This window comes from Sebastes fasciatus, chromosome 16 (genome assembly GCF_043250625.1).
Source record: "Sebastes fasciatus isolate fSebFas1 chromosome 16, fSebFas1.pri, whole genome shotgun sequence".
Lineage (NCBI taxonomy): Eukaryota > Metazoa > Chordata > Actinopteri > Perciformes > Sebastidae > Sebastes > Sebastes fasciatus.
Window position 1 is genome coordinate 19515355 of NC_133810.1, and position 22826 is coordinate 19538180.

At 40.2% G+C, this 22826-nt stretch overlaps 1 protein-coding gene across 9 annotated transcripts in view; it reads left to right on the top strand.

The window, feature by feature from the left end:
- The window catches only part of LOC141752633 (neurexin-2-like), a 204337-nt gene that overhangs the window by 32112 nt on the left and 149399 nt on the right, over positions 1 to 22826 (top strand). The gene's annotated exons all lie outside the window — the stretch shown is intronic.

Genomic DNA, 22826 nt, shown 5'->3' on the forward strand with positions numbered 1-22826 from the left:
ACGGGGCCCGCGGACCACTGCTGCTTCTAATCAGGGCTGACGCGTGACTCAGTTGCATGCCAGCTGCACAGCCGAACCGGGATTATGTCCCTGGATGGTGAAGACAAAAAAAAAAGGTCATCGTTGAGATCTTTGTCTCTACACATTTGGCGAATTTGGGTTATTTATTTATTTGTGCGTTGTTTCTAATGAAATACTTAAATAACTGGAATCCTGCACACAATACCAGTCATATAGCTGGGAGGCTTATAGTCAGAGTTGTGACACCAGCAGCACACTGTTGGTTAAGTTACAATCTGGGTCATTGTGCCACTTGTTTTTAAGAGTAGATAGAAAGTCAAACAGTATTAAAGTTCAGATATGGACACCGACATTTCTAGAAAAAGAAATCTGCATATACAGTGGCAACAGTTTTGGAAAGCTTGATTGATATTGTTATATATCTGTGAAATAATAGTCAGAGAAATTGCCAGTTATTTTCACCACAGGTGGTACAGTAGGTGGAATGGCGCAGAAGGTGGTCTATAATTTTCTGTAAGCAGAATGCTACTCAGAATTCAGCGAAGGTTGCCACGCTGGAGCCTGTCATTCTGAGAGACGCGGTGACAGAAATGTTCTTTGAAAAGCTCAGCTGTGATTTATGTGTATGACAAAAAAAAATGTAGCAGATCAAATTTTAGCTTGAGACAATGCAGCTATTATGAAGAACGAAAGTTTTTTATGTATTTCTTTCCCAGTTTTTTTTTAACGTTGACGCAATGCTGCTCAACTTTAAATATCCTTAATGTCATCTCAGTGGACAGTTCAGGAAGTAGAATGAAGAGAAGAATGAGGAAAAGTCAAACCCGTGATGTTAATAGTTATATAGTCAAGATATGTCTCACATATGATAACTCAGAGAGTAGCACATCCAGGGTTTTTCTTTCAGGGACTACTTAAAGGGATAGTTCTGATTTTTTAAAGTGTATGAATAAGTACCTCATACAAGAGGTACTTATACAGTAGGCTTGGGCAGTATCTGTTTTTTCATACCTTCATACCTGCCTGACATTTCACCGGGGTATACGGTATATGATGTATATGATGGGGGGGGACTCTGAGAAGCAGCTTGTCACTAAAATGATCTGGTCCACCTTAAAGCCAGCCAACCTTAAAAGCCTGGGCCGAAGTTGTCTATAACTTAGAGGCTAACCCCGTTCACTTTAATCAGCAGGTGCCAAGCAAGCCACAGGTGTTATAGCATTTATTCACCGACAAATATCCCAAACTGTACACAAACTGCACTGCTACATTCACAGCTATAACGCTACTGGTTAACTTCATACTCACCGTCAGTCACATGCTCGCTCCCTCCCTCTCTCTCTGTCTCTCAACCGAACACTTGCTAACGTTACAGGCCGCTGGGCTTATAATACACTGGCTTGCGGAAATACGTCTCGTCTCGTCACCCCAAAAAACACATGAACTTCCTAGTAAACAAACGTTTGTCGTGTGCCTCTTTCCCCCTCCGACCTCTACTGAAATTTGATCTCCTTAATGTTGCAGGCCTCAGTTCACTTAACTTTGGCGTTTAAAAGGGTTAGTTTGGATTCACCAAAGTCACACAATAACACAAACAAACTAACCGATCGAGGCAACAGTATACCAGCAACTTCGTAGTTCTGCGAGGTAAAATGACTGTTTTTGTCAATGGAGTCTTGTGGCATTGAAGAGAGTATAGATGGATAGATGGCTTCAGTTCCCTGTCGGAAAGTGCTGTCTGACAGCAAGGAAAAGCTGTGAAAATATTTTAAATATAGCGTACTGTACACTTGCTTACTTGCGTCCTCAGCAGTGTTTTTTGCTTTGCTCCCATGCTGGTACTCGTGTTTGTTTCTTTATGCCGACCGCCATCTACTGTAGGTAATAGGCCGACTATGGATAAGTACCTCAACCTCATACAACCCCACTTCAAAAATCCCTTTAAGTGACAGTGTTGCTATAGATAAAAGCTAATTTGGGTACAGCAGAAACAACACAGCTTTAATAACTGATGGCCTCTTAAGGTTGACGCCACAGTGTCCAATTAGCTTCTAGTCTTGATTAAGAGGATACTGCAGACCAGTAATAACGAAGAGAAATTAAAATTGAGTAATTTAAGTGTTCATAATCACACAGTTTAACATTGCACAGTTCTGTTGTAATTCGACCAAAATAGCATACAAAATAATGCGTTCTTGGAGTGCAGATAAAAGCCCCTGAAGGTGATATTTATAATAAGCAGCATCAAATCAAATCAAATCAAATCAATTTATTTTTGTATAGCGTCAAATCACAACAGAAGTTATCTCAAGACGCTTTATATATAGAGCAGGTCTATGACCGTACACCATAGTTTAGAGACCCAACAGGATCCACCAAGCGCACTGTGGCCAGGAAAAACTCCCCGATTACTGGGAAGAAACCTGGAGCAGAACCGGGCGCAGGGCGGGCGGCCATCTGCCGAGACCGGCTGGGGGGATAGATAGATAGAGTGAGAGAGTGAGAGAGAGAGAGAGAGCATTCACTATTAAACTTAAGATACGTGACCCAGCAGTTCAAGAAAGCAGGGTTGTCTTTCTGTTGCATTCAGGCATCTTTTGCACATTCAGAAGTGTTGCATTGCATTGCAAATGTAAGTATTTCAGCTCATCCATTGTTGTTACCGTGTGACAGCATGAGAAAAGGAAGCTGAAACTGCACCGTTAACCGAAATATGCCCAGGCAGCATAATCAGTGCCCTTAGAGATATAAAACACAGTATCACCCTGTCAGGATATACATTATGCAGTTACAGTGCTCAGAAGACGGCAACGCAACCAGGCCCAAATCTTACTACACAGCACTGATAAGGAAAATCTGTACTACTCTGTATGCTCTAGTTGCTGTATCATTTTGGATCGGCATTTTTACTTCAATACAAGCAGAGCTGGGCGGTGTGATACAGGACCAGATACTGTCTGGGATGTTGGTAGTCGTGCAGTAACATCATGATATACTTTGTGTTTGTTTTCCTCATCCCAAAGGCTAAATTACAGCTAAGTGGCCCAAATTGGGGAGCTTAATTGACTGTGAAAGAACTAGTCTTTCCTAAAATATCATCACATTACTGTATATTGATATACTGTACAACAGCATTAAGGCATTTGATCAAGAATACTGTGATATTTGGGGTTGTCGAGTTTCATATTTGATTTGCCATCCCTAAATGTGAATTATGCTTTAGTAATGAATGCCAATGAAAAAAAGTCCAATAACAGACTGGAGCTGCGGTCGAAAAGCCTTTTTTTGCTAAGGAAGGTTCCTAACAGTGAAATGACCCAGAAGTATCTAAGTGGCAGCCATGATTAGAGCTGTTCGAATCCTCTAAATGCTAAGGAAAGGTGCTTCAGTGCTTCCTTTCTTATCTCCTTTAGCATAGGATACACAGGAGATAATGCCTTTCCCACGATTCCTCGCAGCCGCAACATTGACGCACTGTTCTACCGTTCATGGAAACAAACAATATGTTTATCTTGCATATTATTTTCATGCAGACATATACTAATTGGGATTCATGTTGATAAATACAGTATGAGTGGACAGTGACAACCATTTTGTTTCATTTAAATTTTTTATTCAATCAACAAATGATCAACATAAATAAATATTACATGTCCAAAAAGGAGTAGGAAGAAATATACATTTAATGGTTCTATGCCTTCTCCATAACTTGAACAATTAACTCAATATTTATCTCTCATATACTCTTTTTTCATTTCAATTTCAACCTTGGTAATGAAGTGATGTATGACCAGTTGTCCACGTTAGGTCAGATAATCCTTTATAATATGTTGATAAAGTGTTCCAGCAGCAGAAGGACCTAAGGTATCTCTCTTTCACACACTGCGGGTGAAGGTGAAGCAGCCTGTCACTGAAAGAGGTATTTAAGAATGCACAGGGGGGAGCAGCGCCTTTTTGTAGTCCATCTTCGGGACATTGTAGTTTCACTAACATCCGCCTCCGTCGCATAATAATTACGGAACCTAGTGAAGAGAAGTCAGATTCTCTTAACAACCCGGTTGTCTTTTCCTAAGTCCTTATGGATTCTCCTTCACACCTTTCCTTGACCTCAGGATGTTTTCCATCGAGATCAAGGAAAAGTGGACCACAGCCCCTATCAATTCTGCTCTATTCATGATAGAATCGCAGTTAGCTTCCTTTAGGCTGCATCGGTGTCATCTTTAAAGAAATCTGCCAATATGTTTTACTAAAACACTGGTGACAAGAGGAAGGTCAAACTTTCACCTTGACTGACTGTCAGCCTGATGATGCTCTTTATCTAAATCACCTCAGCAGTCGCTAACTTTGAAATCAAAAATCAAAAAAATCCGACTACAGTTTGGCCAGTTGAAACGTTTTGGTTGAACTTGCATCAGATGTGTTGCCAGGGACTTCTGACGGGGCTGCCGAGGTCTTACGCTATCTTAGTTGCAGATCGCTCAATGAATCTTTCTCTTTCATTCCAGGCGTTACCCTCACCGGTGCAGGCATTCATCTTTTCGGGGTAATATCCATGGGAGTTCACGATGAAAGGTGTGTGTGTGTGTGTGTGTGTGTGTGTGTGTAATAAGAGCAGAAAACCTGGTCGGTCATTGTAAATTATTGTAAGAGTTGAGGTTAAAGGTGCACAGTCCTATGAGCTTTCCTTATCATGTCACATTAAGGCGGATGGCAGATTTACGTGGATGCAATTGATCAGTGAGTGGCATATCAGGCTGGGTGTGGATCAAGAGATTTTTAGCAGCTGCCTGGCTGTCCATCCATCACGCTGATCCGTGCTGTGCCTGAACCGGGCCTGTCACACTTAGATGGCCAGCTGACTGCGGCACAGGGGGGATGGTGTGGTAAACACTGGGACAGTCATTTATTTCAATTCACTCTGTCTGCAGGCGCCTCTCATGGGGAACCGATTCATGCTAATTCGTTATAGTATGCATCGGAAATCTCATCTAATACCGCATTGCAAAATCAATCTTATCCTTGCCCGAGGCTGCTTCATCTATAAAGGCGTTTGTCTCGTGCGTGCTACCTGTGTGAGGAGGCTCCACGCCGTATCAGTGTCAGCATTCATTGGGTCTTAGTGGAGCTCTCTGATCCCAGCCAAGGAGCTGTTACCCAAGATTAACCCAGGCTGTTCTGTTGCATAGCTGCCGAAGAGGAGATGTGTGTGTGAAAAGAAGAGAATCAGCGAGTAGGACGCTTGCTTGCTCCCACTCTTTCCGTTTTGTCTGGTGGCATCCTTCTCAGGATGAGATGTGACAGCACTGGATGATCTAATCACGGATGTCATAGCATAGCTGCTTATTAACTGGGATTTCAAGGGCAAACATTTCCATCATTAGTAGTAGGCTATAAAGTCTAGTTCTGAGTGATGGCTCCTGGTAATGTCACTGAAGCACAGGAGGGACTAGTTGTCTTGTTAAAATTTCTGCGAGTATTGTATATTTTTACAGACATGTCTTTATGAGGAGCTAATTTATAGAACATGCGCTGATATGTATACTAGAGGACGAAATCTCTGCTGCAATTCACGTATTCTTTGAGAGTTGAGGGGGAAGGAACTGTCATTTATAGTAACGATCATTTGCTTTTTCATGATGGTTATGTTTTAGAGTATTTGCATATTCAGAGTCCTGAAGTGGCAGTCTGAAAGATGTGCAAATTTATGGAGTTTCACAGTAACAGAAGGGCTTCATTGATCTTTGATATGTGTACTGTTAATGTTAACTCCCTGACAGTGTATTTCCTCATCATTGCTTTTGGATCAGTGCACGTTTTGACAGTTTAAATGAAATATATATAAATTTAAAAAACACACAAATCACCACTTTTTTGTGTGTGTAGTTGTTTGAGTTCATTTTTTAGAAGCTCCGGGGATCCCCCTATGAGATGTTATCCCACATTACCTGTCTGTGAGCCACAGCACACTGGTGTGAGCTGACTTAATAAGCTTAATAAATGCTCTCAATATTTGATTTTTTTTTTTGCTCATCATAAGCTAACCTCTGCCACATGTTAACTGAGAAGGGTGAGCAGGCTTGTAGTAATTAAAAAACAGCAATCAACAAGAATCTCATTAATTTTTTATAATCTTTGATGATAGAAATTCGCTGTGCTGTGCTTTTTTCAGCCGTGTTGGTATCATGGCTTTACAGAAATAACAGTCTGTCGTTCCTACACTTTCAATAACAGCTAAAATGGGTAGTTGATAAATTGATGAATTGATTAGTCGATTGAGAGAAAAGAAACTGGCAACTATTTTGATAATATGAAATATTAATTAATTGTTTAAGTCATTTTTATCAAAAAGTGCCAGACATTTGATAGTTTCAGCTTCTCAGATGAGGAATTTGCTGTTTGTCATAGTCTTACGTTCTAGTTTACATTAGGTTTTGGACTGTTGGTCAGGAAAAACGACATTTGAGGAAGTCTCCTTGGGCTCTAGGATATTGAGATAGACATTTTCAATAATTTCTTTCCTTTTATAGACCAAATAATTAATCAAGAAAATAACTGTTAGTTGCAGCCCTAATTTCAGCGTGGAAAAGGGCAACCTTCACATACATGTTGAGGCAAGCCTGGCAGTTAGGGCTGGGAATCACCAGAGGCCCCACAATACGATATTCTCACGATACTTACGTCACAATACAATCTTATTGCGATTTTAAACACTTTGCAATATACTAGAGTATAGAGTATATGTAGAGTATTGCGGTAAGATATATTGCGATATATTATGATTTATTACCTTTTTTTCACTTGCAAATTATGCAGTTTGTCAACATCAGTTTTATCAAATAAAATACTATTTTCACTCTGTTCATCTCAGAGTTTTCATTCACATATCTTGAGGTCAGAGGTCAAGGGACCCCTTTGAAAATGGCCATGCCAGTTTTCCTCGGCAAAATTTAGCATAACTGTGGAGCGTTATTTAGCGTTCTTCTCAAGCTAACATGGTTGGCACCAATAGATTCCTTGATTTTTTTTTTTTTGTTTCATACGATACCAGTATCTTCAGTCTAGCTTTAACCTCCGAAAGACAGAATAGCGTCAGGGCCCAGCGGCGGGCTGTCGGATTAAGAGGTTAATAGTTTATATAATAAAAGATTGATACTTGACGTCCGTGTATCAATACAATATTGCCATGCAAAATATCTAGATACTATGCTGAATCAATTTTTTCCCCCACCCCTAATGGCAACGCAGCGGGGGTGCCAAGGCAGAGGGGCCGGCAAAAAAGTTGAGCCTGAACACAGCACAACGTCATCCAGCATGTCGCTGCATTGGCCACACACCCACACACACATGCAAGCGCACGTACTTGGTGGATTACTTTGTAACGTAAACGCCGTTTACTTTGCGACTAAATTGCCTCTGTGACGAGTCGTAAAAATGGGGTCTCATGGTATTATAAACCACTGTGCAGTGTTTTGGCATCTGAGAAGCCTTCAGATTCTCAAATCTGTTACTCAAACTTCTTTTATTATATTTCATGTCTCATGTCGTGGACCTGAAGCGACACCCCTCCCCCACCTCTCTATTTTAACGCAGGGCTGATTTTGAATTTGATTTTTGAACACCCGCTTAGACAGGAAGCTTTTTCCCTGAAATATCAGCACACTGTATCATCAGAGAGAATATCAAATGCTTTTATGAGGGCTAAAAGATTTTCCCACTCATTCCTACTCTGGCGTACCTGCGTGAGATTGACAGCGTCTGACTAAATTGCGCTCCACGCTGTCCTGTGCTCGTCCACACACATCACTCATGTCATTATGCGCCGAAACTGAGTGGAGTGGGTGGCAAGCGGACAGTCTTCTCAAAAAATATAGCTAAGACGAATAGTTCTCTTCAGTGAGGATCATGTTCTGCGTGTAATAAAAACGCTGAATAAATTCAATGTTGACAGTAAATATATACCAGTTCTGAGCTCTGTCTAATGATGGTTGGCAGCCTTTTGTTTCTCAGCTGAGCCCCTGATAACCCCCACTGCTCTGATCCTGCTGGATTGGATGGAGACTTTTGATTATAGCAGGTTCATTTTGCAGTGCCCAACCATATAAACTGGATGCTGCCTGCTTTCATGTCATTTAAATCAAATTTTTCTGCTCTGGGAACCCAACCAAAATGCATCTATGAGGAAAGCATTTCAGTGCAGCTATAGCAAACAGATGTGCATGCATTTTATCCTTTACTACGCCTACAATACATTTACATTTACTTAATGAGGGTACTGTGCACACACAACAGCACGTTTATGCTTGTAGCTAGTGTTACGTAGCTAAACCTAATTACCTGGCTTGCTGGTTTGTGAAAATGTCAGCTGTTACAGTGCCCTGTGTCACTGAGAAAATGGAAACTCCTGTTCCGCCGACATGCACACACAGTATAGTATAGTATATATACTTTAAATTGGTTGCTGTGCCTGTGGTTCAAGCCACATCACCATATCTGCTCATATTTATCACACTTAAACCTGCAGATGCAGTAAAAACACTGTTTTTCTCTGTGTGCCTGTGTTTCTTAGCTCTCCCAGCAAGACAAATTGGCAGTTTGTAAAGGAACATAAAAGGCACACACAAAACAACAGCACGACCGTGACCACAAATGTTGCAAAAACAGTTTACACGACTGCTATTGTTGAATATTTACAATTAAAATCAATATTTTCAAAAGGCTACTTTCATGTCACTGATAAAAACAATTTGTGCACTACAGCACTACAGATATGGGAAGGGTTATACATCTCTGTGTAAATTATACAACACATAAATCATCAGGATAACAGCTGATGCAGAGATGTAAGTTAACGGTCAAGAAGAGGATCAAGTGGATGATGAACATGAGGATAATGACGGCTGTGTTGGTGATGAAGAGTAAAGGCCCGGTGGCAGGGGTGATGATGCTGCTGATGCAGATGTTGATGAGGCCGGTGATTATATCTCTTAAGCTCGCAGCTGAAGTAAAAAGCATTCCACAAATGCAAAACATCTGTGACAATAATATGCAGAGGAAATCACGACTAAGAGCAAATGTTTACAGCTGGGTATGTTTTTACATTTTTCATTGCTGGTGCTACTACAGTATGATACCTTAGACATATTTTCAATACCCTTTGTTTGAGGAATATAAATAAGTTTTTCTACAAAACCCTTTTTTATTGCAGAACTACTTCGATACCGTGTCAAAAATCTTTTCGATAACGGTTAATGTCTCCCCATATTGCCATATTTGGGTTTCCAGTAGACTACAGTTGTTACACCTCCAAGCAATTAGATATTCTAGCTTTCACTTCCTTACTAGCAAGACAGTGTCTTCTTCTTCACTGGAAGTCTAGTAAAGCTCCCTCTGGCACTCAGTGGCTCAGTATCATGGCCTTTCTAAAGCTAGAGAAGATTAGATATTCAGTAAGAGATAATTCTGATAAGTTCTATAAAAAGTGGCAAGCTTTCTGAACTTTCTTCAACTCTCTGCAATCTCTGTCCCTTGCATGGATGCGGGAAGTGGGGGTGCTTGATTTCTTTCTGTATGCCTATTGTGAGACTGCAACTGAAATTAAAAATATAATATTAAAATATTTTTTTATACTGACTCATACGAACATCCGCGGGTTGAATGCATATCGGTAGATCCTCGCTCGCCCCCCGCATGAGATGGCTGTATCCTCACTGTCCTGCAGTATTGTGAACTATAGTAACCTGGTTATGGGTCATCCCTTCACTTCCTCACTCCCTCTTCCTCTCCTCGCAGTTGCCATGCATTAGCTCGGTGTTGTTGACTGTGTAGTTGCTGTGGCTGCTTTGACATACAGTATGTTGATGTTCAAGTTTTGCTTTTCTAAAAGCAGGGTTTTCCTGCCATTGCAGAGCGTTTTTGCGTTGTGTAAAAACAACGTGGAGAGCATCCGGGCGAGCTGGCGCACGGGATCGCACAGGTAAAAACGTGGGCGCTGTAATTTTTCATGTCCCGTAAGGCAATATATAATATCACCGATGAGGGTGAATCATCTACCAGTCACTCTGTTAGAATGCCGGGGCGGATCTAGTTGTTTACTAATGCGCAGTGTTATGCACTAAATAAAAAAAAAAACATGTTCAGTTTTGTGAATCTGAAAGGCTGTAATATGTGTAAATAATAAAATAATTATTCAACTATAACAAGTTTTGTCTTTAAGCTATTTGGGCATTAGCTATAATAATGGCCCAAAATGATGTCAATTTGCTGGCTTGGGAGGGACCCCCAAACCCCCCTATTCCCCATACCCCAAAGCTGCACAGCACATAAGCCCTCTAAAAATGGGAGAAATGTGAAAATTAGTCTCAAAAGTTGTCACTAACAATTAAATATAAATGATCCTGGCCATTCAAATTGAAGTAAAAAACATGAATCTTGCACAGCATTTAGTATGACATTATTATATAGACTGGCTTTCTCTCAGCACCCCCAATGCTAACTGACTAGCTTCCCTGGTCTCCTGACTGACGGACACCCTACTCCCTTTTTCTTATTATTTTTTGTCTGTTTGGGTGTGTTTGGTTGTTGTCTCTCGTTTTGCTTTGTTTTGTTTTTGTGGGTTCGAACTTTGAATAGTATGATTACATCTTTAAAATGTAGAAAGTATGGCTTGTTTTTCTTTTGATCCATTGAGATACAGAGTTATTTGATTATATCATTATTATTTATGTTTCTACTTTTTGACTGTGATTCTCATTGTTAAACTGATACTGTTTTCTCTTTTCATGCAACATATTTCATTTTAAAATATAAAGAAAAAACAAAACAAAAGAAAAAATTGTTTTATTTATTAGTTCGACGTTTTGGGAAATATGCTTATTTGCTGTCTTGCAAAGCGTTAGATGAGAAGCTCTCATGTCTGTGAGGGGTATCAATCTTCTCATCTAAGAAAGTGAATAAACATATTTCCTAAAATGTCTTACTTAACAAGTGATGCAATAAACTCACTATCGACGCTTCCAGGGGACGCACCCTATTTTTTCCCTGATAATTCTTCATTCTAAACAAAAAAAAACTGTTGAACTCGGCAGGACGAGAGCTAATTAACATCAGGTCTCATCCTGCCGAATTCAACACAGGAGGTGCCATTCATTTACAGTATAATGCATTTGGGCTCTATTCAGTAAAGATGAGTATTGGGCTATGGTTAATTCTAACATTATCATCTTTAATCTTGTAGTAAAATGTAGTTTTTGGTGGTAAACTTAAATAAATACAGTTGTTTGAAGGAGATGTTTTAACCACAATATAAAATAGATAATAGAGAGGGAATTATAACCTGTTTAACTTACTAACAAAAACCAGTATGCAAACAATAATAAAGCAGTGGCTCAGAGGGTAGAGCCGATGTCCACCAATCGGAAGGTCGGTGGTTCGATCCCCGGCTGCTCCGGGTCACATGTCGAAGTGTCCTTGAGCAAGACACTTTACCCCAAATTGCTTTGCGGTGTGTGAATGAGTATTTAGATTAGATCCGGATGGGCAAAGTTTATGAATGTGTGTGAATGGGTGAATGCTGATGTGAAGCGCGTTGAGTGGTCGGAAGACTAGAAAAACGCTATATAAATGCAAGTCCATTTACTATCCATTTACCATGTTAAAGCACAGTACATGGGATGTATTGTTTTACAGTTGTTTTTTACTGTAGTATTGAATTGGTATTGAAAATCATGGGATTTCACTGGTATTGATATCGACTACTACATTTCTGCTATTGTGACATCCCTAATCATACATACTGTATATCTCTACAAGGTCATTCCTTCAACCCTCTAAAATTAGCAATAGATCAATAGATAGGGAAGTATCTGATCAACCAGCTTTCAACAGTTTTTGATATTTGATGCTACAAACACATTTTCTCTCTCAAAAGTATTGAGTTTCAATGTCAATCCCCGAAATTCTCAATAATATTAGACCAAGTTGTTCATTTGTAACAAGTGATTCATCTTTCATTATACAGAAACGTGTCAGACCATGGGGCAAGATCCCACAAGGGTAGCGTCAAATATTTAATTTTCTATGAAACAATGGCAATGGCCAGCTCTAAAAACACCGTTCTCTAATATTGACAGAACTTAAAATGACCAATTCACCATCACTGATGGAACAACGCAGCCAGCTCCCTCATGCCTACTTGCCGAAGAAGACACATTCTCACCAAAAAAAAATAGTAAATGTCATCTATGAGTAATTAAAGTTTCAAGCCTTACACCAGCTACTGTAGAGGAGTGCATGCCCATCATAAAAGATTGAGTTATTCCAATGAAGTTGCCTCCAAAAAAAGACTGAGGTCTAAGGAAAAAGTAGAAGGAATAAAATGTAAGATTCATAAAGCCGGGAGAAGAGGAGAGTGTTGTTTGCAACATGACATACATTTGAAGTTGGGACACTGCGATGCACTGTGGAAAATATCTCACGACTTGCATTGAGAGCCTGTAACTGCAAGGCAGATGCCCACAGGAATCATGAAACAACATCAGTATGTTCCAATTACGCCCTCTATCAAATAATCACGCTTTCTTTCTACATGTGATGTGCAAAGGGGGTAGATAGTGTTTACCAAGTGAATCACAGTATACAACAGAAGCTGCGTGACAAAAGTCAAGGTGACACATGTGAGGAGGAGTAGCATCACCTTAGTGCTTCATACACATATACTGCTGGAAGGAAAACTGGATCTGATATTGGGCTGATAATTGGAAACCAAATAAAAGCTGGCACTGTTTACACTTGTGTTAATGTGAAATGTATAAATACGCTAATTAGCTTTCTTGTTGATGGTTAGGCAAGAAGATACCACATTCCTGTTTGTATGATATATGACGGTACAGCAAAGAGTATAAAAGCAAAGAGGCAAAGCTCCGGTGCTTTTTTGACAACAGCCGCTAGATGGCGCTGCGGTAGCGCTTTTGCCATTTTGGACTGAAAATGTCAATGAGTCCATAGCCATGGATGTATAAAGAGAATTTTTTTTAGGTAAATCAACTTCACAGTACGAACACTTAAATAGCCCTCATTTAAATCATTATGTCCTAAAAGCTGTAAAATTCACTAATCCAGAGGTATTTTCCTCGGCATAATGAACGTGCATCAGACCCACGGGGCTGCACCGCCCTGCACGCTTATATGACATTTTCAGTTCTGCCAGTTTCCTCCTAGCTGTATGCGGCTGTAGTAATGGATAAATTAGCTGTACTTCATCACTTTTATTATCTTATAATACACCCATGGGCTGTTTGCTGTAAGCCTGTACAGTGGTGGATGTATTAACGTCTCTGTTCCCAAACAACCGGCTATTGGCCAGTAGCTAGTAGTGCCAGTAGCTAGTAGTGCTAGTAGCATGACATAAACAGAATTTAATGTAGTTGTAGGCTATTTACGAACTCTCAGGCCAAAAGCACAGGGCACAACCTCTTGGACATCGATTTTGGAGGTCAATGACATGAAAAAAGATTGAGATTGCTCTCAAAATTTGTGTGCTGGATTTTTCTAACTTCTATTTATGTCCATCGTTCACTTTATGCTCCTCTGTGAAGCAGCCGGGCAAAAAAGTTTAATAAATAAAAAAGTGGGTAAGTAAATAGTTATAGTATGCATATTTATAATATGTTTATTGTTCAACAGGCCATTTCGGACATTAAAATTACGACAAGAGAATAGAATTAATTTTGTTTCACTTTTGTATGGCACTTTGTAGGCAACCGTTTTACTTGCGTCCGGTAGTCGCTTTTGGTCCAAAATGGCGGAAATGTAGCTTTGCTGCTGGCCGCTGACGTTGCAATGGAATGAACTTACTTACTTACTTAGTCCTTGTTGCACATAGGACAAGGACTAAGGATTTCCACTCGTCTCTGTTGTTTGCTTTCTTCTCAATGCTGTTCCAGCTGTATCCTCTCGTCTTCATTTCTCCTTCGATGGTTCGCCTCCAGGTTGTTTTGGGCCTCCCTCTTTTGCGTTTTCTCTCCGGTGTCCAACGCAATGCCACTTTCGTCATGTCATCAGATGGTTTCCTTAATACATGTCCAAGCCATCTCCATCTTCTTCTTATCAATATTGTTTCCATGTCCACGCACCCTGTCGTTTGGTGTAGTTCATGGTTTGTGATCTTTCTAGGCCAGAATATCCTCATGATCTTTCTGAGGCGGGTATTGTGAAAGCTAGAAAGCTTGCCTATGTCTTTTTCAGTCATTCTCCAGCACTCAGCACCATATAGAAGTACAGATAGTACACAGCTGTTGTATAACTTTAACTTGGTGTTTCTAGTTATGTGTGTTGATTTCCAGATGTTTCCAAGTCTTAGAAATGCTGTCCTTGCTTTTCCTAATGTGGCCATAATGTCTTGGTCAGCTCCACCATCTGATGTTACCCGGCTTCCGAGGTATGTGAAAGATGACGTACATGTCAGTTGTTGTCCATTTAGCTCTAGGACAGGTGGTTCTTTCATGTTGAGGGGCATGACTTCTGTTTTCTTGATGTTGATCTTACTCTTGCAATGGAATGAACAGTTGACTTTAACTTCTTAGCAATATACGTTCTTTGGCTATAGCCAGGAGACAGTTAGCTTAGCTTAGCTTAGCTTAGCATAAAGACTGGAACCAGGGGGAAACGTCAAGCTTTGCTCTGTCCAAAGGTTAAAAAGAAATCTGCCATCAAGCAATGACGATGCAAATAATCTTTAATGTCCTCTAACTCAGGAGGGTTGAAGTAATAAGACGATAGAGAAAGATATTCCCAATTACCACCAATTGCCACCATAAACCACAAAGCAAAACACCCCAAAAAAATTGACAGAATGAACATTCAGGAAATATGTAATTCTGCAAGGGGTGGGAATCACCAGGGCCCCATGATACGATTTCATCACGATACTTAAGTCACGATATGAACTTATTGCGATTTTAAACATTTTGCGATATGCTGAGTATTGCAATAAGATTTATTTATTACCTTTTTTCAACTGCAAGTTATGCAGTTTGTCAGCATTTGTTTTAACTAAGATACAGTTTTCACTCTGTTCACCTCAAAGTTTTCATTCACATATCTTGAGGTTAGAGGTCAAGGGATCCCTTTGAAAATGGGCTTGCCTGTTTTTCCTCACCAAAATTTTGCGTAAGTTTGTAGTGTTATTTTCTGACAAGCTAACATGACATGGTTGGTACCGATCGATTTCATATGATACCAGTATCTTCACTCTAGCTTTAAAACTGAGCCCGCTACAACCTCGGAAAGACAGTATAGCAGCTGGGCCCAACGTCAAGCCATCGTATTGTTAAGAGATGCTGTATCAATTTTTTTCAGTGAGATTGTTTTGCATATGTCGTGGTGGATGCTGTTATCTAAAAATGCCATAAATTATCATTTCATATTACATTTAATTGCACTGTACTAGTATGATAATGCTCGTCTACTTCAATAATAAAACACCAACTTTTCTAGGATTTAAGCTGTGCTTCAAACAAAACGGCGAATGATCATACAAATACATTCAGACAGCTTGACTTTTACTGTTCAAAGATGGGGACTTCTCTACAGAACTCCTAACCTGTAGGTGTGAGAGAAAAGAAGAGAAAAGAAACAAGTCAACAAACAACATCCTTGTCAAATTACTGCTCAGCATAAATCACAAATAACTCAGGCTGACTGTTGTAAACAAATATTGCAAATTACTTTAAACTGGCCTCTGAAATGAAATCGACCTGCTATTCACTCCCCCGAGTCATATTAATACTCACATTCCTCGAGACACCGGCCGAGGAGGTGGAGTTGCAGCCATCTTCGACTCGAGCCTATTAATAAACCCTAAAACTAAACTAAATTATAACTCATTTGAAAGCCTTGTTCTTAGTCTTTCACACCCAACCTGGAAAGCACTACAGCCAATTTTATTTGTTATAGTGTACCGCGCTCCAGGCCCATATTCTGAATTTCTATCTGAATTCTCAGAGTTTCTATCAAGCTTAGTCCTGAAAACAGATAAAGTCATTATAGTAGGTGATTTTAATATTCATGTGGACGTTGATAATGATAGCCTCAGTACTGCGTTTATCTCTTTATTAGATTCAATTGGTTTCTCGCAGAACGTGCATAAGCCCACTCACCGCTTTAACCACACCCTCGACCTTGTTATGTCATATGGCGTTGAAATTGAACATTTAATTGTTTTTCCACAGAACTCTCTTTTATCAGACCATTATTTAATCACTTTTGAATTCTTATTACTAGACTATACACCATCAGATAAAAGTGTGTACACTAGATGTCTATCCGATAGTGTTGTAGCTAAATTTAAGGAAGCGATTCCATCAGCATTAAATTCAATACCATGTCTCAATATAACAGAGGACTCGTATGTTAATTTTAGCCCTACCCAAATTGATCATCTTGTAGATAGTGCTACAGACTCACTGCGAATCACACTTGATTCTGTTGCCCCTCTAAAAAAGAAGTTAGTAAAACAAAGGAAGTCAGCTCCATGGTATAACCCTCAAACACGCAAATTAAAGCAAGCATCGAGGAAACTGGAAAGGATATGGCGTTCCACCAAACAGGAAGAATCTCATTTAGTCTGGCAAGATAGTCTTAAAACATATAGGAAGGCTCTCTGTGATGCCAGAGCAGCCCATTACTCATCATTAATAGAGAAAAATAAGAACAACCCCAGGTTTCTATTCAGCACTGTAGCCAGGCTGACCGAAAGTCACAGCTCTATTGAGCCATGTATTCCTACAACCCTCAGTAGTAGTGACTTCATGAGTTTCTTTAATGATAAAATCATAACTATTAGAGACAAAATTAATCACCTCCTACCGTCAACTGGTACCAATTTATCCTCAAACTTAGGAACCTTAGAAACAGCTGTACAACCTGATATATATTTAGACTGCTTTTCTCCTATCGATCTCCACAAATTAACCTCACTGATCTCCTCATCTAAATCATCTACCTGTCTCCTAGACCCCATCCCAACTAAACTGCTTAAAGAAGTTTTACCTCTAGTTAGCACCTCTTTACTGGATATGATCAATGTGTCTCTACTAACAGGCTATGTACCACAGTCCTTTAAAGTAGCTGTAATTAAACCTCTTCTTAAAAAACCCACTCTTGATCCAGAGGTCCTAGCCAACTATAGACCTATATCTAACCTTCCCTTTACCTCCAAAATACTCGAGAAAGTAGTTGCCAGTCAGCTGTGTGACTTTCTACAGAACAATCATTTATTCGAAGATTATCAGTCAGGATTTAGAGTGCACCATAGCACAGAGACAGCACTAGTGAAAATTACAAATGACCTTCTAATGGCATCGGACAAAAGACTTGTCTCTGTACTTGTCTTGCTAGATCTCAGTGCTGCTTTCGACACCATTGACCATGACATCCTATTACAAAGACTGGAACATTTAATTGGCATTAAAGGAACTGCACTAAGTTGGTTTAAGTCCTATTTATCAGATCGATCTCAGTTTGTACATGTCAACGATGAGTCCTCCATGTACGCCAAAGTTAGTCACGGAGTTCCACAGGGTTCTGTACTTGGACCAATTCTATTTACCTTATATATGCTTCCCTTAGGCAATGTTATTAGAAAACACTCCATAAACTTTCATTGTTATGCAGATGATACTCAATTATATCTATCAATCAAGCCAGACGAAACAAACCAGTTAACTAAACTTCAAGCATGCCTTAAGGACATAAAAACCTGGATGACCTGCAATTTCCTGATGTTAAACTCAGACAAAACTGAAGTTATTGTACTAGGCCCTGAGCACCTCCGAAACAAATTATCTAATGATATAGTTACTTTAGATGGCATTGCCCTGGCCTCCAGCACCACCGTAAGGAATCTGGGAGTTGTCTTCGACCAGGATATGTCCTTTAACTCTCACATTAAACAAACCTCACGGACTGCCTTCTTTCATCTACGTAACATTGCGAAGATCAGGCACATCCTGTGTCAAAATGATGCAGAAAAATTAGTCCATGCATTTGTTACCTCTAGACTCGATTACTGCAATTCCCTATTATCAGGCTGCTCCAATAAGTCTCTTAAGACTCTCCAGTTGATCCAGAATGCTGCAGCACGTGTTCTGACTAGAACTAGAAAAAGAGATCATATTACGCCTGTATTAGCTTCTCTACACTGGCTGCCTGTAAAATCCAGAATAGATTTTAAAATCGTCCTCCTCACCTACAAAGCGCTAAACGGTCAGGCCCCATCATATCTTAAAGAGCTCATAGTACCCTACTACCCCACTAGAGCACTGCGCTCACAGAATGCAGGGTTACTTGAGGTTCCTAGAGTCTCCAAACGTAGAATGGGAGCCAGAGCCTTCAGCTATCAAGCTCCTCTTCTCTGGAACCAGCTCCCAGTTTCAGTCCGGGAGGCAGACACCGTCTCTACATTTAAGAGTAGGCTAAAGACTTTCCTCTTTGATAACGCTTATACTTAAGCTGCTATAGGCATAGACTGCCGGGGGACTTCCTATGACACACTGTCATAAGGAACTTCCTATGACACACTGAGCTCCCCTCTCCTTCTGTATATACTCATGTCCCATGTCCATGTTGTTACTAACTTCATTCCTTCCCGGGAGTCCTTGTGCCTCCTTGTCTCGCAGCTAACCGTGGAGCGGGGTCACACCTGGAGTGAGGTCATACCTGGAGCGGGATCACACCAGGGAGTGAGGTTATACCTGGAGCATGGGTACACTTGGAGCAGGGTTTCACCTGGATCTTGGTGGTCTCCGGTATTGTGGCTGCATCTGCTGCCGCGTCGGTGCCTGCTTGACATCAACTGCTACCATCCCTAATTAACTACGTCTGTACGAGGGACTACCAATGCTAACGAGGGATTTCCAACACCTAATGACAATGTGGCAGCCTGGAGAATAACACTTCTCAATCACTGCCAAAGACATCAAGAGCTCCCAGCAAGCATGCTGATGCTGCAGGAACCAATGCACGGGCATCGATCGCAGGGACGTCCCACACCAATACACATGGACGTACTGAGGAGAGATGCTGGACAGTGCTGGCTTTCCGATAGTTGTATTATCACTCTTTCCATCCACCACTATTGGTTTTGTGTTATCAGCCCTACTTGTATTAGTTATTACAGCTGCTAGACTGCTATTGTGGCTGCTTCTATATCTCTCTCTCTCTATCTCTCTCTCTCTCTCTCACTCTATCTATCTGTCCCCCCAGCCGGTCTCGGCAGATGGCCGCCCGCCCTGCGCCCGGTTCTGCTCCAGGTTTCTTCCCAGTAATCGGGGAGTTTTTCCTGGCCACAGTGCGCTTGGTGGATCCTGTTGGGTCTCAAAACTATGGTGTACGGTCATAGACCTGCTCTACATATAAAGCGTCTTGAGATAACTTCTGTTGTGATTTGACGCTATACAAAAATAAATTGATTTGATTTGATTTGATTCACCATGAAAAGGAGGTTCAAGTCAAACACAGTAATGTATTAACACAGTTGAAATTCACGAGACATTTGCTTTTATCTGAAGAGCTGCAATAAAACTTGTGATAAATAAATAGAAGTAGCTGTAATGAGAAATAACTGCAAAATAAAAATGCTAGTAGCTGTATTGTTAGCCACTCTAGCATCATGTCTGTAGGGATGGTAAAGTCTGTTGGTTGGTCCGTCCGTCCGTCGGTCGGTCCGTCGGTCCGTCCGTCGGTCCGTCCGTCCGTCCGTCCATCCATCACTTTGGTTCAGACTGAATATCTCAACAATTGTTGGCTGGATTGCCATGACATTTTGTACAGATATTCATGGTCCACAGAGGATGATTCTTGATGATACAGACTTTTCCTGTTGTGGTTTTGAGTGAAATCTCTCAACTATTAGATGGATTGCCATGAAATTTGGTTCAGACAAGCATGTCCCCTCTTAAATTTGAATCACTTTGGTGATCCCTTAACTTCTCCATCTACAGTAGTACCATCATCAGGTACATTTTTTTATTCCAAGACAAAATGCAATACAATACATTAACAGAACAACACGAGGACGACAAGAACAGGGGATACAGGCCAGTTTACACAATTCAAATTTCACAATTTCAAATTAGTTAATTTGTATATTTCGTTTTTTGACCTTCATTACAGTACCTTCAGCCTTGGCTGTACTTTGTCTTTAGTTATTGTAGCAAATGTTAGCATGCTAACACAGTAAACTAAGATGATGAACATAGGAAACATTATACCCGTTTAACATCAGCATGTTAGCATTGTCATTCAGAGCATGTTTTCATGCTGACATTAGCATTTAGCTCAAATTACCACTGTGTCTAAGTACAGCCTCACAGAGCTACTAGCATGGCTGTAGGCTCTTGTTATGGCATTACTAGTTAATCTAAAGTCCATGTCAAATAACAGTTTACTTTTTCAGTTGTTGTGGAATATGCAGATATTATTCTTGACATTGGGGAGATTGTGTAATGGCAGATTATACTTTGATATGCATCCTCTGTTGATTCACATTCAACACTATAGAAATATATTTTTCAGACTAAAAAAAAAGTTACATTCTCATCTAATGACCTTTCACATATGGTGGATGTTGCTACACACAGCATTGCATGTTGCACCCAGTAAACAGCACATAATCAAAATACGGACACCATGGACGGTGAGAACTTATAGAAACACCAGGTGTAACTTGAAATGGTTCAGAGGTAACATTCATTATCCGAGTAGCTTTTCTGGATTTGGATCACACTTTAAAATGTTTGCCTTAGTGCTGTTGCAGCTGAATTTTTAGTTGGACAATCTCAGCTTTCAAACGAGGTGCAATACTTCTCCCTCTTTCTCTCTTTTCTCACTGAATTTTAGTACAAACCTGTTCGATTTTTGTATTTGTACAAGGAAAATAGTTAAAATAATCTGCAGAGTAACTTGCAAATGGATGTTGTGTCCTCCATATTTAAAAGGTAAAAGCCTTAAGGCCTTATTTGGTATAAATCTTTGGAATGAGACAGCCTGGTTGATCTATTGTGATGTATTCGGCCTTGAAATATGGACTTCAAAAGAAGTGGATCCTGAGATGGGACACAGCTTGTAATAATGTCACAGACAGATCATTGAAATGAGTTTAACTGGTATTGTGCAGATGAGATTATGAAACTTAATTAAACAAAACAAATTTGAAACTTAATTAAACAAAACAAATCAGCTTCTTGCACATGTGCAAACAGAGCTGGGCAAATATATCATCTTGCATCAAATTTGAGTGACATCGTAACTCAATGTGATATATATATATATATATGATCAGCCATACAGTAACATTAGGACAGCATGGGCACCCTGACTGGTCTGTGGCTATGCAGCCCCATATGCAACAAACTGCGATGCACTGTGTGTTCTGACACCTTTCTATCGGAACCAGCATTAACTTTTTCAGCATTTTGAGCTACAATAGCTCTTCTATTGGATCGGACAACACGGGCCAGCATTCGCTCCCCAAGTGCATCAATGAGCTTTGGCCGCCCATGACCCTGTCGCCCGTTCACTGGTTTTCCTTCCTTGGACCACTTTTGGTAGGTCCTGACAACTGCAGACCTGGAACATCCCACAAGAGCTGCAGTTTTGGAGATGCTCTGACCCAGTCGTCTAGCCATCACAATTTGGCCTTTGTCGAAGTCACTCACATCCTTATGCTTGCTCATTTTTTCTGCTTCCATCACATCAACTTCAAGGACAAAATGTTGACTTGCTGCTTAATATATCCCACCCACTGCCAGGTGCCATTTTAACGAGATAATCAATGTTATTCACTTCACTTGTCAGTGTTCATAATGTTGTTAATGTTCTGGCTGATTGGTATGTATATATATACACACAAAAATCTATCATCTAAATCATAACCAAGGAATATGTATCATTACATTGCATGTTAGGCTTTATATATCTAGCATACTTTACATTGTGATACATATTGATAGTAGAAAAACATTATTTTCTATGTTGTGATAGAGATTTTAGCCCCATCACTCCGCCCAATGAGCATAGAATAACTTCTTATTCTACTTTGGATACATTCGCAGCTCTTATATAGTATAGTTTTAGGTAATCTAAATGGAGGAGGGGAAATAAGAGGTTGTCTCATAGAATTAATTTAAATAAAACTCCTCTTCCAGGCTGGATTCACTAAGGAGTCGCTGGCATGAAGAACACATACAGAATTTATTCCAACCTAAAACCCAGTGACCACAGCTCACTGAGGCTGCTTTTATAGGCGCCTAGTAAACAGTGTAAGAAGCTTCAGCTGGGCCAGACTGAGGTAGCAGCTTGTTAGAGTGATCCCACACAGCTGAGCAGCCTTCTGTGGCTCCGTCCTGGGTGCTGCAGGGTGGAGGGCGGGTGCTGTCCTTGTAACAGTGCTGTAGGTCCCCAGGCACTATCAGCGCTTGAGTGACAACCCCCTGCTGCCTTGCGCTCGCTTATATTTGCATGCATATCCTATTTATATTCTCTACTTTCAATGCCGCAGAATTCATGCTTAAAATGTTTTTGTTTTTTCAACTGACCAGGTTCTCCGTGAGCTTATATATGTAAAAAAAAAAAAGATTCTGTATTTGTGAATTTTAAAAAAATATTTATATCTTATATTTACTGTATATTGTTAGTGCTTTCAGTCAACATTTTTTATTTCCATTGTACATGTATGGTATACGTTATTATTTATCCTCATAAATTTGCATTGATGTACACACATGAAAAATACACACACACACACACAC